The sequence below is a fragment of the Eptatretus burgeri genome, chromosome 10 (genome assembly GCF_056783735.1).
Source record: "Eptatretus burgeri isolate ZD-2024b chromosome 10, Ebu_testis_v1, whole genome shotgun sequence".
Classification (NCBI taxonomy): Eukaryota; Metazoa; Chordata; class Myxini; order Myxiniformes; family Myxinidae; genus Eptatretus; species Eptatretus burgeri.
The window spans coordinates 2,903,590-2,917,173 of NC_140970.1; the positions used below are offsets into that span (position 1 = coordinate 2,903,590).

Here is a 13,584-nt window from a genome sequence, read left to right on the forward strand (position 1 = left end):
CTGCACCGACTCGTTGAGGTATGTGGGGATGCTCAAGCGCACACTGAGTGACGGCATAACCATCCTGCCCAGTTTTGTGTGAATGGTTTTTGTACGTGTGAGCCCTTTGTGGGTTTTGTTTATTTTGCTCTTGTTAAGTGTGTGCTTATTTGTTACTATACGGTGTCTACGTCCAGGATTTCCATTTCCCTTGTCTCGCCCCATTCAATTATTTATTTATCACTCAGTCCTGCGTGTGTGTCGGTTCTTGCCATCTTTCCTTTGCAAGCTGACTGTTTTATTGAGTATCCCTGGAGGGTTCGGGGAACGAGTTAAAGGGGGGGATAACGAGCATGTCTAGACATGCACATGAAATCATGGAGCAGCTCCAACCGCTTGGGGTGCTACATGCTAAATTTGGTCTTAAGACAAACATTTTTGAGGTGAACGACCTCGGCTTGTGTGATTCCCGCCTAGCGTTGGTTGCGTTGTATGTGAAGTCTCTCGTCTTCCTTCACATGATCTTTATTCACAACATCCATTGTAAATGATATCAGGCACAAGTTTTTCTGCATTCTGTTCTGAGATATCAGAGGGATGTGGATGTTGGCTCAGAATACCTTCCAGGGACTGAGGATTGCAGCGTAGCAACATACTGTGTGGAAAAAGAACCACTTCTGGAGACGATAAAGAGACCATAAGATGTCAAATTCAACATCTGTGTTTGCAACTAACTGTGTGGCAGACAATTCTTTCATACCTGCCAAAGTATTGACAATATCAGGAATTTGTATATCCTTGGATGTAACCAAACCTGGTTTGTGTTGTTGACCTTTGAAGATCTGTATAATATCGCTGAATGGTACTTTAAAAGTCGTCTTTAGGTTCTGTGCTACATACACCAATGGTTCTTCAGGCATGTGCTGCTTCAAGAGTTCATGGTAGAGGTGTAGCAGGTGACTCCTGTTCAATGCCTTTCCTTTGTCAAGGTCTGGTTTCATTGTCTCCAAGAGTTCAGCAAGCATGACATCATATGCTGTTCCTCCTTCCTTATTCTACCCTATTGGTGGTGTATTTGTACTGGTGGGAAAAAAAAACAAACATTGATCATGGTTGTATTGACAGGGGCCTCATTTTGTCAGAGGAGTCCCAACATGGATACACGTGAGACCCACCATCATCAAGTCATGAGTCTGACCTACAAGCCTGTGTATGCTCACGTCCCCTTTCCTTTTTACCCCTCAGCCCGAATTGGGCTGAAAAAGGGGTATTGTCGTCACAGGCGTTGTCCGTCCGGGCGTCCGTCTGTCAACTTTTGGTTTCCGTCAATTTCGAGGAGAACGCCTTGTCTGATTAAATCCATTTTTGCAAAATGTGTTGGGGTTGAGTAGGGGAAGGTTACTTTCGAAAATGGGCACGCTGCGATTTTCAATGTGGCCGCCACGGCAGTCGTCTTGAAATTGGTTTCCGTCGTTTTCGAGAACGCCTTGTCCGATTAAATTCATTTTTGCAGGTTGTGTTGGGGTTGAGTAGAGGAAGGTTCCTTTCGAAAAATGGGCACGCTGCGATTTTCAATGTGGCCGCCACGGCAGTCGTCTTGAAATTGGTTTTCGTCAATTTCGAGAACGGCTTGGCTTGTCCGATTAAATGCATTTTTGCAGCGTGTGTGTTGGAGTTGAGTCGAGGAAGGTTCCTTTCGAAAATGGGCGCGCTGCGATTTTCACAAGGCGCCACGGTAGCCATCTTGAAGTCTGATTGATTTTCGATATGACATCCAACGTGCTCTAACTGACTGCATCATCGTGATATTACTGCTTCCTTTTACAATGCATGGGCTAAGGGGTTACGCCCGCTTTGCGTAAAAATAACCATATTTTTACGATTTATGACCCCATTTTACTCAACCACCCCCAACTCCCTCTGCTTCCCTGCTCAGCTACTTGAGTCTGGTTCTCCCCAGCAAAACGCAACATCTTCAGTAAAGTTCCATGGAAAGTCTGATTGCATCAAACCACTCACACATTCCAGGCAAATAGGGTGTTGCATCATCCACCCGCAGGGGATATAGGTGTGTTCACAGGTAGTGGGATTGACGTACTATGAGACGGCTATTTGATATTGTCATACATTTGTGGGGTAAGGGTAAGGGTGAGTAATTACTTGATGGCCTTCACATTATATGTGTATTTGCATAGTTCAGAGGACTTTTTGAACCATGTATTAAGAACACATGTTAGGATAAGTTTGTGTTCTCCCCGTGCAAGAGACTAGCCTGGTCTATTTAGATGTACAGAGGTTTACGATGTTTCATGCACGTTATTTGTGTGGAACTGGCCGAGAACCAGGTCAGGGGTCAGGGCCTTAAAGCATGCCTTCTAGCCTTGTGCTAGACTTAGGCGGCAAAGAAAATACACAAGTTTTGGCCTCTGACGCAGGAAATTGCTTGGCCTCCACGGCCATCAATCGGGCTGTGCCGACACAGACACTGGTTGTCAGTGGCTGACGCCCCTTCCAAGATTCCTGGAAACACCTCAAAGCGGAAGCTTGTGACTACACTGCCTACAGAGGCCTCTTTTGAACTTTGTGACCCGATTGAGCTCGTTCTCTTGCTGTGCCCTTGCTGGTCTGCCTACGCGCCCTTTCCTGTAGCCCTCCACTACATCCTGTGAGCTTCAGTTCTAAACTGCCCAGTGTGTTAGACTTGAAGTACATGATCCTTTGGCTGGGTTCGTTATGAATATGTGATTGTCCATGCGTTGCTGGGAGACTGGTTAGATTAAAGGTGTGACATGTCCAAAGTCTTCCGTTCACCAGGTGGGGGGACAGGTCAGGATGGGACCTTGGATGCATTTGGCACCACAGGGTTTTCAGTTTCTGCGTGTTAAGTTTTACTGTGCCTCCATTTTGTTGTAATGTGTCTTTTGGTCTGGGATTCTGTGTCATGTGTGCTGTGCCTATTAATTTATTTAGTTAAGTATTACCCCGTGCACGCTTTAGCGAAAGCGGGTTCAGCAATTGTTTCATGTTCGTCCGTCTGTCTGTCATCAGTTTATGATCGAGGAAAACTTATTTTAATTGAATGTTATATTTTGAACACAAATTGCATCAAGACAAGTCTTTCATTTTACCATACTTTGTTGAAGAATTTGGCACGACCGCACATGCGCGGAGACAACTGAGATAATTAACTTATCGAGAATTGTCATCGCGCACCGTCCGTCCATCTCCTTTTTCGACTTCTCCGGCCTAACCGTTGGGCCAATCCAGCTGAAATTTGACAGCAACATTCCTCTCCCAACTGGTAACAGGGATTATAAACCTCGTTCCGGTCACATGACTTTAAGTAGGTCAAAATGGCCGACTTAGTAAATTCCTTCCAAAATCTTTTTCTCCAGACCTACGAGTCAGAATGCTACAAAATTTGGTTTACATTACAACATTAGGGCATGGTCCTGATGTTAATTTGTGGAGGCCATGTTGATCATGTGACCGGAAGTGTGTCGAAATGGCCGGCTTAGTCAATTTTGGGGGAAATCGCCTAAATTCCTTCAAAAATCTTCTTCAGACACACCAGTCAGAATGCTACCAAATTTGGGTGACAACATTAGGGCAGGGTCTTGATGTTAAATTCCGGAGGCCATGTTTGTGAAGAGAAGTGTGTTAAAATGGTAGTCATGCGAATTCCTTCCAAAATCTTCTCCTGATTCACCAGTCAGAATGCTACCAAATTTGGGTTGCAACATTAGTCCAGGGCCCAGATAATTCCAGGTCCTATTTTTTTTTTTTTTTTTTTTTTTTTTTTTTTTACTCTATCTGCCTTTCTGGCAATCAAACAAAATTGAAAATCATTCCAAACAGGAAGCTTGTTGTTTTTAAGGACATTTTAAAGGACACAAAGAACAGGCACGACAAACTAATGTAACGTGTTACATTGGGGGATGTAATCGACACTGGGTAAAACCCTGAATTGATCTATTTACACGCCTTTAAACATCTTGAAACGTTTATTTAAATTTAATTACATACTTGAACACTGTACAACACAAATCGCCTTCAAAATACTTCCAAAAACTGTGTTGTATGTTGATATAGAACATGAGGTCAGAGGGCGTCGCATGTGTTTCGAGGTAAAGAATATTCTTCCATTATGGCTATGTCCCATCATCTCCTTCAACTCATCTTTAACATCGCCATCACATTATTTATCATCGTGTGTGTGTGTGTGTATGTGTGTGTGTCTCCTCCATAACTCCAAAACCATGAAACCTATGAGCCTGAAACTTTGCATGCATGATAAGGGAACTCCAAGGGAGTACATTAGTGAAAATTGGATGTTTGGGTTAATTAAAATACCCCTTTTGAAGATAATTAACAGCCTTATTTAATTATATCCTTTATTAGGCGTCATCCTTCGTCGGCCCTCTGTCAGCGAGCTGCTGGGGTCTCAATTCACCATTTTGTTCGGCCTATTCAAACATGCCTTGCTTTGGAGACACGATCCTGGCAAGATAGATCTATCTATCTTGCCTAATGTTGTAACCCAAATTTTGTAGCATTCTGACTGATGTGTCTGGAAAAGAAGATTTTGGAAGGAATTTGCGCGACCGCCATTTTGACACACTTCCCGTCATCTATCTTGCCTGGTTAATTAAAGTATATAATCAAAATATTATCTCTGATTTTAAAACCGGATCTGATGGATTTAATAAGTGTCGAAATCTGAAAATTTTAACAAATTTGCGATTTTTATAACTAAGTGTATTTATTGAAGCAAAGAATTTAGCTGAATTTTTTTTTTCTAGTGTTCAGATGATTATATTTCATGAGGAAAAGATTAAGGAATGTGCAGAAAGTGGAACTTCATTTGGTGCAATGCCATGCTGTCAAACCTGCTTTTGCAGTCTTCCTCCTCCCTCTCCCTCCTCCCTCTCCCTCATCCCTCTCCCTCATCCCTCTCTCACCCCTCTGCCTCTCCACCTCGTTCTGTCCTCTCTCCCTCCCTTACTTCCCACTTTGATACTTTGATGCAACCCCGCTTGGATCGGACACCTGACCCATTACATCGTCTTTATTCAATTGGATTCGGAATAGAGTTTAAAAAAATTAAATTCAAATCAAATGGAAGACCAAATAAAATAGGTAGTGCATTTGAGTCATCACAAGGAACCCAAACAAGGAGGAATCTGGATAGGACTTGGGTTTCAACTGCTACTCCACTACCTTCAGACACAGCCAAGTGAGCCCCATTTCAAAAAACGAGGAGGGAACTCGGTAGAGCGCATACCTCCGCCACACAATGCCTAATCGAGTGGAACATATCTCACCAATAACTTTTTGAGATATCGTGCCAAATATCCTTTTTGGCCCCATCTCTCAATGGTGAAGAATCACTTAAAAAATCCTACTAGTCGGATCCAGATCTTCACCAAAATCTAATCGGTTCGTCCTTGTCACACACCTAACGTTGCCACCAAATTCTTATTTGGATCCGTCCACAACTTTTTGAGACATCCTGCACACAAACAAACAGACAAACAGATAAGCAAACAGATAAATAACAGACAAACAGATAAAGAAACATAGACAAACAGATAAACAATGAGATAAACAAACAGATGAACAAAGAGACAAACAGATAAACAAGCATAAACAAACAGACAAGCAGATAAACAAACACATAAACAAGCACATAAACAAACAGCCAAACAGATAAACAAACATAAACAAACGGACAAGCAGCTAAACACATAAACGAGCAGCCAAACAGATAAACAAGCAGATAAACAAGCAGATAAACAAGCAGACAAACAAACAGAAAGGGGTGAAAACATAATCTCCTTCACCTGCGGTGTTGGAGGTAACAATCAAAAAGAACCCAGATCAAAATATTAAATATGGCAGCCAAACCATGTGACCTATAAATTATTTATGAACACCCTGGTATCCCCAAGGCTTGGGGAACATGTGTGTAGTTGCCCCTTGATCTGTCCAGCCATTTTGGAGGAGGTTCTTCAAGGTTTTAGGATAAATCCAATGTCTTCCAAACCATGTGACCAATGACATCATACGTAGGGAACTTTTTGTTCCTCATGAATAGGCGGTCAAACCTGTAAAGTTTCACCTCAATCTGTTCAACCATTTGGGAGAAGATTCTTGAAGGCTTTTAAAAATAAATAAAAAATAGCGACCAAACCACGTGACCGATGACGTCATAAGTTTAATTTTCCTCTTTACTAATCTATCCCTCAATGATCCTCAAAATTTTTCATACTGATCAGATGCAGCGTCGTCTGTATGCGATTATAACGTCATACCGAAGGCACCTATGACGACATAAATACATAAATAATCACACTGATCCACCATGGGACACCAAGTTTTAATCAATGGTGAAAGTTTCGTGCCAATCCGACAAGCGGTTGCAGGAAAAGGGAATAATAACAAAATGAGCGTACGTACGTACGCGGTACTCGACCGATTGTTTAACCCCACTCTCCTCTTGGCGAGCACGCTAACAGTCCCTTTGTTTGGCTGTTCATGGGTGTCACCGTGTTGGACACGTGATAGACTGAGCTCGGCTCGGATGAAGTGCCGTCCAAATGAATCCTGAAGTTGACTATCGGTGGAACATCAATTCCCGGGCTGTGCACTTCCTGTCGAAGATCATTTGTGGTTTCGGTTGAATCCGCACGCACGTACGTACGTCACTCGAGAATGTACACAGCTCGAGGGAGTGACATTCCAGGGGACATGGTGTGAACGGTAGAGGGAGTGACGTTTCACGGTTGTGGTATTCCACACCCACTGGTGGTGGGAGAGGAGTGGTGGTTGGATTAATGTTTGGAATGGTGGTGGTGCTGGTGGTTGTGGTGATTGGAGGAACTGATGTTCCAGGTGGTGTGGTATTTGATATCCACAGGTAGCGGAAGTGGTTGTGGTGGTGGTGGTTGTGGTGATTGGTATCTTTGCAGCTGCAAGTCCATGAAAATGCATGAAAGAAAGAAGATCATTGGTTATATCGATTTGATCCGTGTCGTGGTTAACTCGGTCATTTGACTCTGGTATCATGGTACGTACACAATACATATTATCTCAAAGGTCATTGTGGTCGATTTAGTTATGAGGACATTTTCTAACTCTTTAACCCATTGAGAGGTTAACTTGGTGGTTAGCACGTCATGCAAGGGTTACAATTTCTAACTGTTTAACACAGAGAGAGGTTAACTTGGTGGTTACCACATGCTATATGGGTTATGAGGACATTTTCTAACTGTTTAACACAGAGTGGTTAGCTTGGTGGTTATCACGTGTTGCGTGGGTTATGAGGACATTTTCTAACTGTTTAACCCATAGAGAGTAGTTAACTTGGTGGTTACCACGTGATGTATGGGTTATGAGGACATTTTCTAACTGTTTAACCCATAGAGAGCAGTTAACTTGGTGGTTACCACGTGATGTATGGGTTATGAGGACATTTTCTAACTGTTTAACCCATAGAGAGGTTAACTTGGTGGTTACCACATGATGTATGGGTTATGAGGACATTTTCTAACTGTTTAATCCATGGAATTATTCACGTGCTGTGTGGGTTATGAGGACATTTTTAACTGTTTAACCCATAGTGAGTAGTTAACTTGGTGGTTACCACATGCTGTATGGTTTATGAGGACATTTTCTGACTGTGTGACCCATAGAGAGGCTAACTTGGTAGTTACCATGTGATATATGTGTTACATTTTCTGTTTAACTCAGAGAGAGGTTAACTTGGTGGTTACCATGTGCTGTATGGGTTATGAGGACATTTTCTAACTGTTTAATCCATCTCTAGAGAGTAGTTAACTTGTTGGTTACCACATGCTGTATGGGTTATGAGGACATTTTCTGACTGTTTGACCCAGAGAGAGGTTAACTTGGTGGTTACCATGTGATACATGTGTTACATTTTCTGTTTAACTCAGAGAGAGGTTAACTTGGTGGTTACCATGTGCTGTATGGTTTTGAGGACATTTTCTAACTGTTTAATCCATCTCCAGAGAGTAGTTAACTTGGTTACCACATGATGTGTGGGTTATGAGGACATTTTCTAACTGTTTAATCCATCTCTAGAGAGTAGTTAACTTGGTGGTTACCACATGATGTATAGGTTATGAGGACATTTTCGAACTGTTTAACCCACAGAGTGGTTAACTTGGTGGTTACCACGTGATGTATGGGTTATGAGGACATTTTCTAACTTTTTTCCATGGAGTTGTCCACGTGCTGTGTGGGTTATGAGGACATTTTTTACTGTTTAACCCAAAGTGAGTAGTTAACTTGGTGGTTACCACGTGATGTATGGGTTATGAGGACATTTTCTTACCGTTTAATCCATGGCGATGTCCATGTGATGTATGGGTTCTGAGGACATTTTCTAACTGTTTAACCCAAAGAGAGTAGTTAACTTGGTGGTTACCACGTGATGTATGGGTTATGAGGACATTTTCTATCTGTTTAATCCATGGAGTTGTCCACGTGCTGTGCGGGTTATGAGGACATTTTCTCACTGTTTCACCCACATAGAGGTTAACTTGGTTACCATGTGACATATGGTTCCATTTTCTGTTTAACTAAGAGGTTAACTTGGTGGTTACCATGTGCTGTATGGGTTATGAGGACATTTTCTAACTGTTTAACCCATAGAGAGGTTAACTTGGTGGTTACCACGTGATATATGGGTTACATTTTCTTGCTGTTTATCTCAGAGAGAGGATAACTTGGTTACCACGTGCTGTATGGGTTATGAGGACATTTTCTCACTGTTTAACCCATAGAGTAGTTAACTTGGTGGTTACCACATGATTTGCGGGTTATGAGGATATTTTCTCACTGTTTAACCCACAGAGAGTTTAACTTGGTGGTTACCATGTGATATTTGTGTTACTTTTCTGTTTAACTCAGAGATAGGTTAACTTGGTTACCATGTGCTGTATGGGTTATGAGGACATTTTTAACTGTTTAACCCAAAGTGAGAACTTCACTTGGTGGTTACCACGTGATGTATGGGTTTTGAGGACATTTTCTAACTGTTTAATCCATGGTGTTGTCCACGTGATGCATGGGTTATGAGGACATTTTCTCACTGTTGAACCCACAGAGGTTAACTTGGTGGTTACCTTGTGATATATGGGTTACATTTTCTGTTTAACTAAGAGAGAGGTTAACTTTGTGGTTACCATGTGATGTATGGGTTATGAGGACATTTTTAACTGTTTAACCCAAAGTGAGTAGTTAACTTGGTTACCCCGTGATGTATGGGTTATGAGGACATTTTCTTACCGTTTAATCCATGGCGATGTCCATGTGATGTATGGGTTCTGAGGACATTTTCTAACTGTTTAACCCAAAGAGAGTAGTTAACTTGGTGGTTACCACGTGATGTATGGGTTATGAGGACATTTTCTATCTGTTTAATCCATGGAGTTATCCATGTGCTGTGCGGGTTATGAGGACATTTTCTCACTGTTTCACCCACAGAGAGGTTAACTTGGTTACCATGTGACATATGGGTTACATTTTCTGTTTAACTAAGAGGTTAACTTGGTGGTTACCATGTGCTGTATGGGTTATGAGGACATTTTCTAACTGTTTAATCCATGGAATTATCCACGTGCTGTGTGGGTTATGAGGACATTTTTAACTGTTTAACCCATAGTGAGTAGTTAACTTGGTGGTTACCACATGCTGTATGGTTTATGAGGACATTTTCTGACTGTGTGACCCATAGAGAGGCTAACTTGGTAGTTACCATGTGATATATGTGTTACATTTTCTGTTTAACTTGGTGGTTACCATGTGCTGTATGGGTTATGAGGACATTTTCTAACTGTTTAATCCATCTCTAGAGAGTAGTTAACTTGTTGGTTACAACATGCTGTATGGGTTATGAGGACATTTTCTGACTGTTTGACCCAGAGAGAGGTTAACTTGGTGGTTACCACGTGATATATGGGTTTCATTTTCTTACTGTAACTCGGAGAGAGGTTAACTTGTTGGTTACCATGTGCTGTGTGGGTTATGAGGACATTTGCTGACTGTTTATTCCATAGAGTAGTTAACTCGGTTACCACATGCTGTATGGGCTATGAGGACATTTTCTAAATGTTTAACACAGAGAGAGGTTAACTTGGTGGTTACCACATGATATATGGGTTATGTTATCTCACTTTTTCTCAGAGAGGATAACTTGGTGGTGACCACATGATGTGTGGGTTATGAGGACATTTTCTCACCGTTTAATCCATCTATAGAGAGTAGTTAACTTGGTTACCACATGCTGTGTGGGTTATGAGGACATTTTCTCACTGTTTAACGCATAGAGGTTAACTTGGTGGTTACCACGTGATATATGGGTTACATTTTCTCACTGTTTAATCCATGGAGTTGTCCACATGCTGTATGGGTTATGAGGACATTTTCGGACTGTGTAACCCAAAGAGAGTAGTTAACTTGGTGGTTACCATGTGATATTTGGGTTACATTTTCTGTTTAACACAGGGGTTAACTTGGTTACCATGTGATGTATGGGTAATGAGGACATTTTCTAACTGTTTAATCCATGTATAGATAGTAGTTAACTTGGTTACCATGTGCTGTGTGGGTTATGAGGACACTTTCTCACTGTTTAACCAATAGAGTCGTTAACTTGGTGGTTACCACATGCTGTCAGTTATGAGGACATTTTCTTACTGTTTAATCCATAGAGAGTGGTTAACTTGGTGGTTACCACATGCTGTCAGTTATGAGGACATTTTCTCACTGTTTAATCCATGGAGTTATCCATGTGCTGTGCGGGTTATGAGGACATTTTCTCACTGTTTCACCCACAGAGAGGTTAACTTGGTTACCATGTGACATATGGGTTACATTTTCTGTTTAACTAAGAGGTTAACTTGGTGGTTACCATGTGCTGTATGGGTTATGAGGACATTTTCTAACTGTTTAATCCATGGAATTATCCACGTGCTGTATGGGTTATGAGGACATTTTCGAACTGTTTAACCCATAGGTAGTTAAGTTGGTTACGACATGCTGTATGGGTTATGAGGACATTTTCTGACTGTTTAACCCATAGAGGTTAACTTGGTTGTTACCATGTGATATATAGGTTACATTTTCTGTTTAACTCAGAGGTTAACTTGGTGATTACCACATGCTGTATGGGTTATGAGGACATTTTCTTACTTTATTCCACAGAGTAGATAACTTGGTGGTTACCACGTGATATATGGGTTCGGATTACATTTTCTACTGTTTTTACCCATAGGGAGTAGTTACCTTGGTGGTTACCACGTGATGTATGGGTTATGAGGACATTTTCTAACTGTTTAATCCATGGTGTTGTCCACGTGATGTGTGGGTAATGAGGACATTTTCTAACTGTTCAACACAGAGGTTAAGTTGGTTACGATGTGATGTATGGGTTATGAGGACATTTTCTGACTGTTTAACCCATAGAGGTTAAGTTGGTTGCGATGTGATGTATGGGTTATGAGGACATTTTCTGACTGTTTAACCCATAGAGAGGTTGACTTGGTGGTTACCATGAGAGATATGGGTTACATTTTCTAACTGTTTTACTTGGAGAGAGGTTAACTTGGTGGTTACCATGTGCTGTATGGGTTTTGAGGACATTTTCTAACTGTTTAACCCACTGAGAGTAGTTAACTTGGTGGTTACCACATGATGTGGGGGTTATGAGGACATTTTTAACTGTTTACCCATAGTGAGTAGTTAACTTCGTGGTTACCACGTGATGTATGGGTTATGAGGACATTTTATAACTGTTCAACACAGAGTGGTTAACTTGGTGGTTTCCACGTGATGTATGGGTTATGAGGACATTTTCAAACTGTGTAACCCAAAGAGAGTAGTTAACTTGGTTACCACGTGATGTATGGGTTATGAGGACATTTTCTATCTGATTAATCCATGGAGTTGTCCACGTGCTGTACAGGTTATTAGGACATTTTCGAACTGTTTAACCCACAGAGAGGTTAACTTGGTGGTTACCATGTGCTGTATGGGTTATGAGGACATTTTCTTACTGTTTAATCCATAGAGAGTGGTTAACTTGGTGGTTACCACATGATGTATGGGTTATGAGGACATTTTCTAACTGTTCAACCCATAAAGAGTAGTTAACTTGGTGGTTACCACGTGCTGTATGGGTTATGAGGACATTTTCTAACTGTTTAACCCATTGAGAATAGTTAACTTGGTGATTACCACGTGCTGTATGGGTTATGAGGACATTTTCTAACTGTTTAATCCATTGAGTTGTCCACGTGTTGTGTGGGTAATGAGGACATTTTCTTACTGTTAACCCAAAGAGAGTAGTTAACTTGGTGGTTACCACATGCTGTATGTGTTATGAGGACATTTTCTAACTGTTTAACCCATCGAGAATAGTTAACTTGGTGGTTACCACGTGCTGTATGGGTTATGAGGACATTTTCTAACTGTTTAATCCATGGAGTTGTCCACGTGTTGTGTGGGTAATGAGGACATTTTCTTACTGTTAACCCAAAGAGAGTAGTTAACTTGTTGGTTACCACATGCTGTATGGGTTATGAGGACATTTTATTACTGTTCAACACAGAGAGTGGTTAACTTGGTGGTTTCCACATGCTGTATGGGTTATGAGGACATTTTCTAACTGTTTAATCCATGGAGTTGTCCACGTGTTGTGTGGGTCGTGAGGACATTTTCTTCCTGTTAACCCAAAGAGAGTAGTTTACTTGGTGGTTACCACGTGATGTATGGGTTATGAGGACATTTTCTAACTGTTCAACCCATAAAGAGTAGTTAACTTGGTGGTTACCACGTGCTGTATGGGTTATGAGGACATTTTCTAACTGTTTAATCCATTGAGTTGTCCACGTGTTGTGTGGGTAATGAGGACATTTTCTTACTGTTAACCCAAAGAGAGTAGTTTAACTTGTTGATGACCACGTGCTGTGTGGGTTATGAGGACATTTTCAACTGTTTAACCCATAGAGAGTTGTTACCTTGGTGGTTACCACATGCTGTATGGGTTATGAGGAATTTTATAACTGTTCAACACAGAGTGGTTAACTTGGTGGTTACCACGTGCTGTATGGGTTATGAGGACATTTTCTAACTGTTTAATCCATGGAGTTGTCCACGTGTTGTGTGGGTAATGAGGACATTTTCTTACTGTTAACCCAAAGAGAGTAGTTAACTTGGTGGTTACCACATGCTGTATGTGTTATGAGGACATTTTCTAACTGTTTAACCCATTGAGAATAGTTAACTTGGTGGTTACCACGTGCTGTATGGGTTATGAGGACATTTTCTAACTGTTTAATCCATGGAGTTGTCCACGTGTTGTGTGGGTCGTGAGGACATTTTCTTCCTGTTAACCCAAAGAGAGTAGTTAACTTGGTGGTTACCACGTGCTGTATGGGTTATGAGGACATTTTCTAACTGTTTAACCCATTGAGAATAGTTAACTTGGTGGTTACCACGTGCTGTATGGGTTATGAGGACATTTTCTAACTGTTTAATCCATTGAGTTGTCCACGTGTTGTGTGGGTAATGAGGACA

General features: G+C 41.3%; 1 protein-coding gene across 1 annotated transcript in view; it reads left to right on the forward strand.

The window, feature by feature from the left end:
- The window catches only part of LOC147017822 (cytoplasmic protein NCK2-like), a 27,531-nt gene continuing 13,947 nt past the window's right edge, over window positions 1-13,584 (forward strand). The window contains exon 1 of the mRNA XM_085896841.1: window positions 1-18. The gene's annotated coding sequence lies outside the window, so the exon portion shown is untranslated. The remainder of the gene's footprint in view (window positions 19-13,584) is intronic.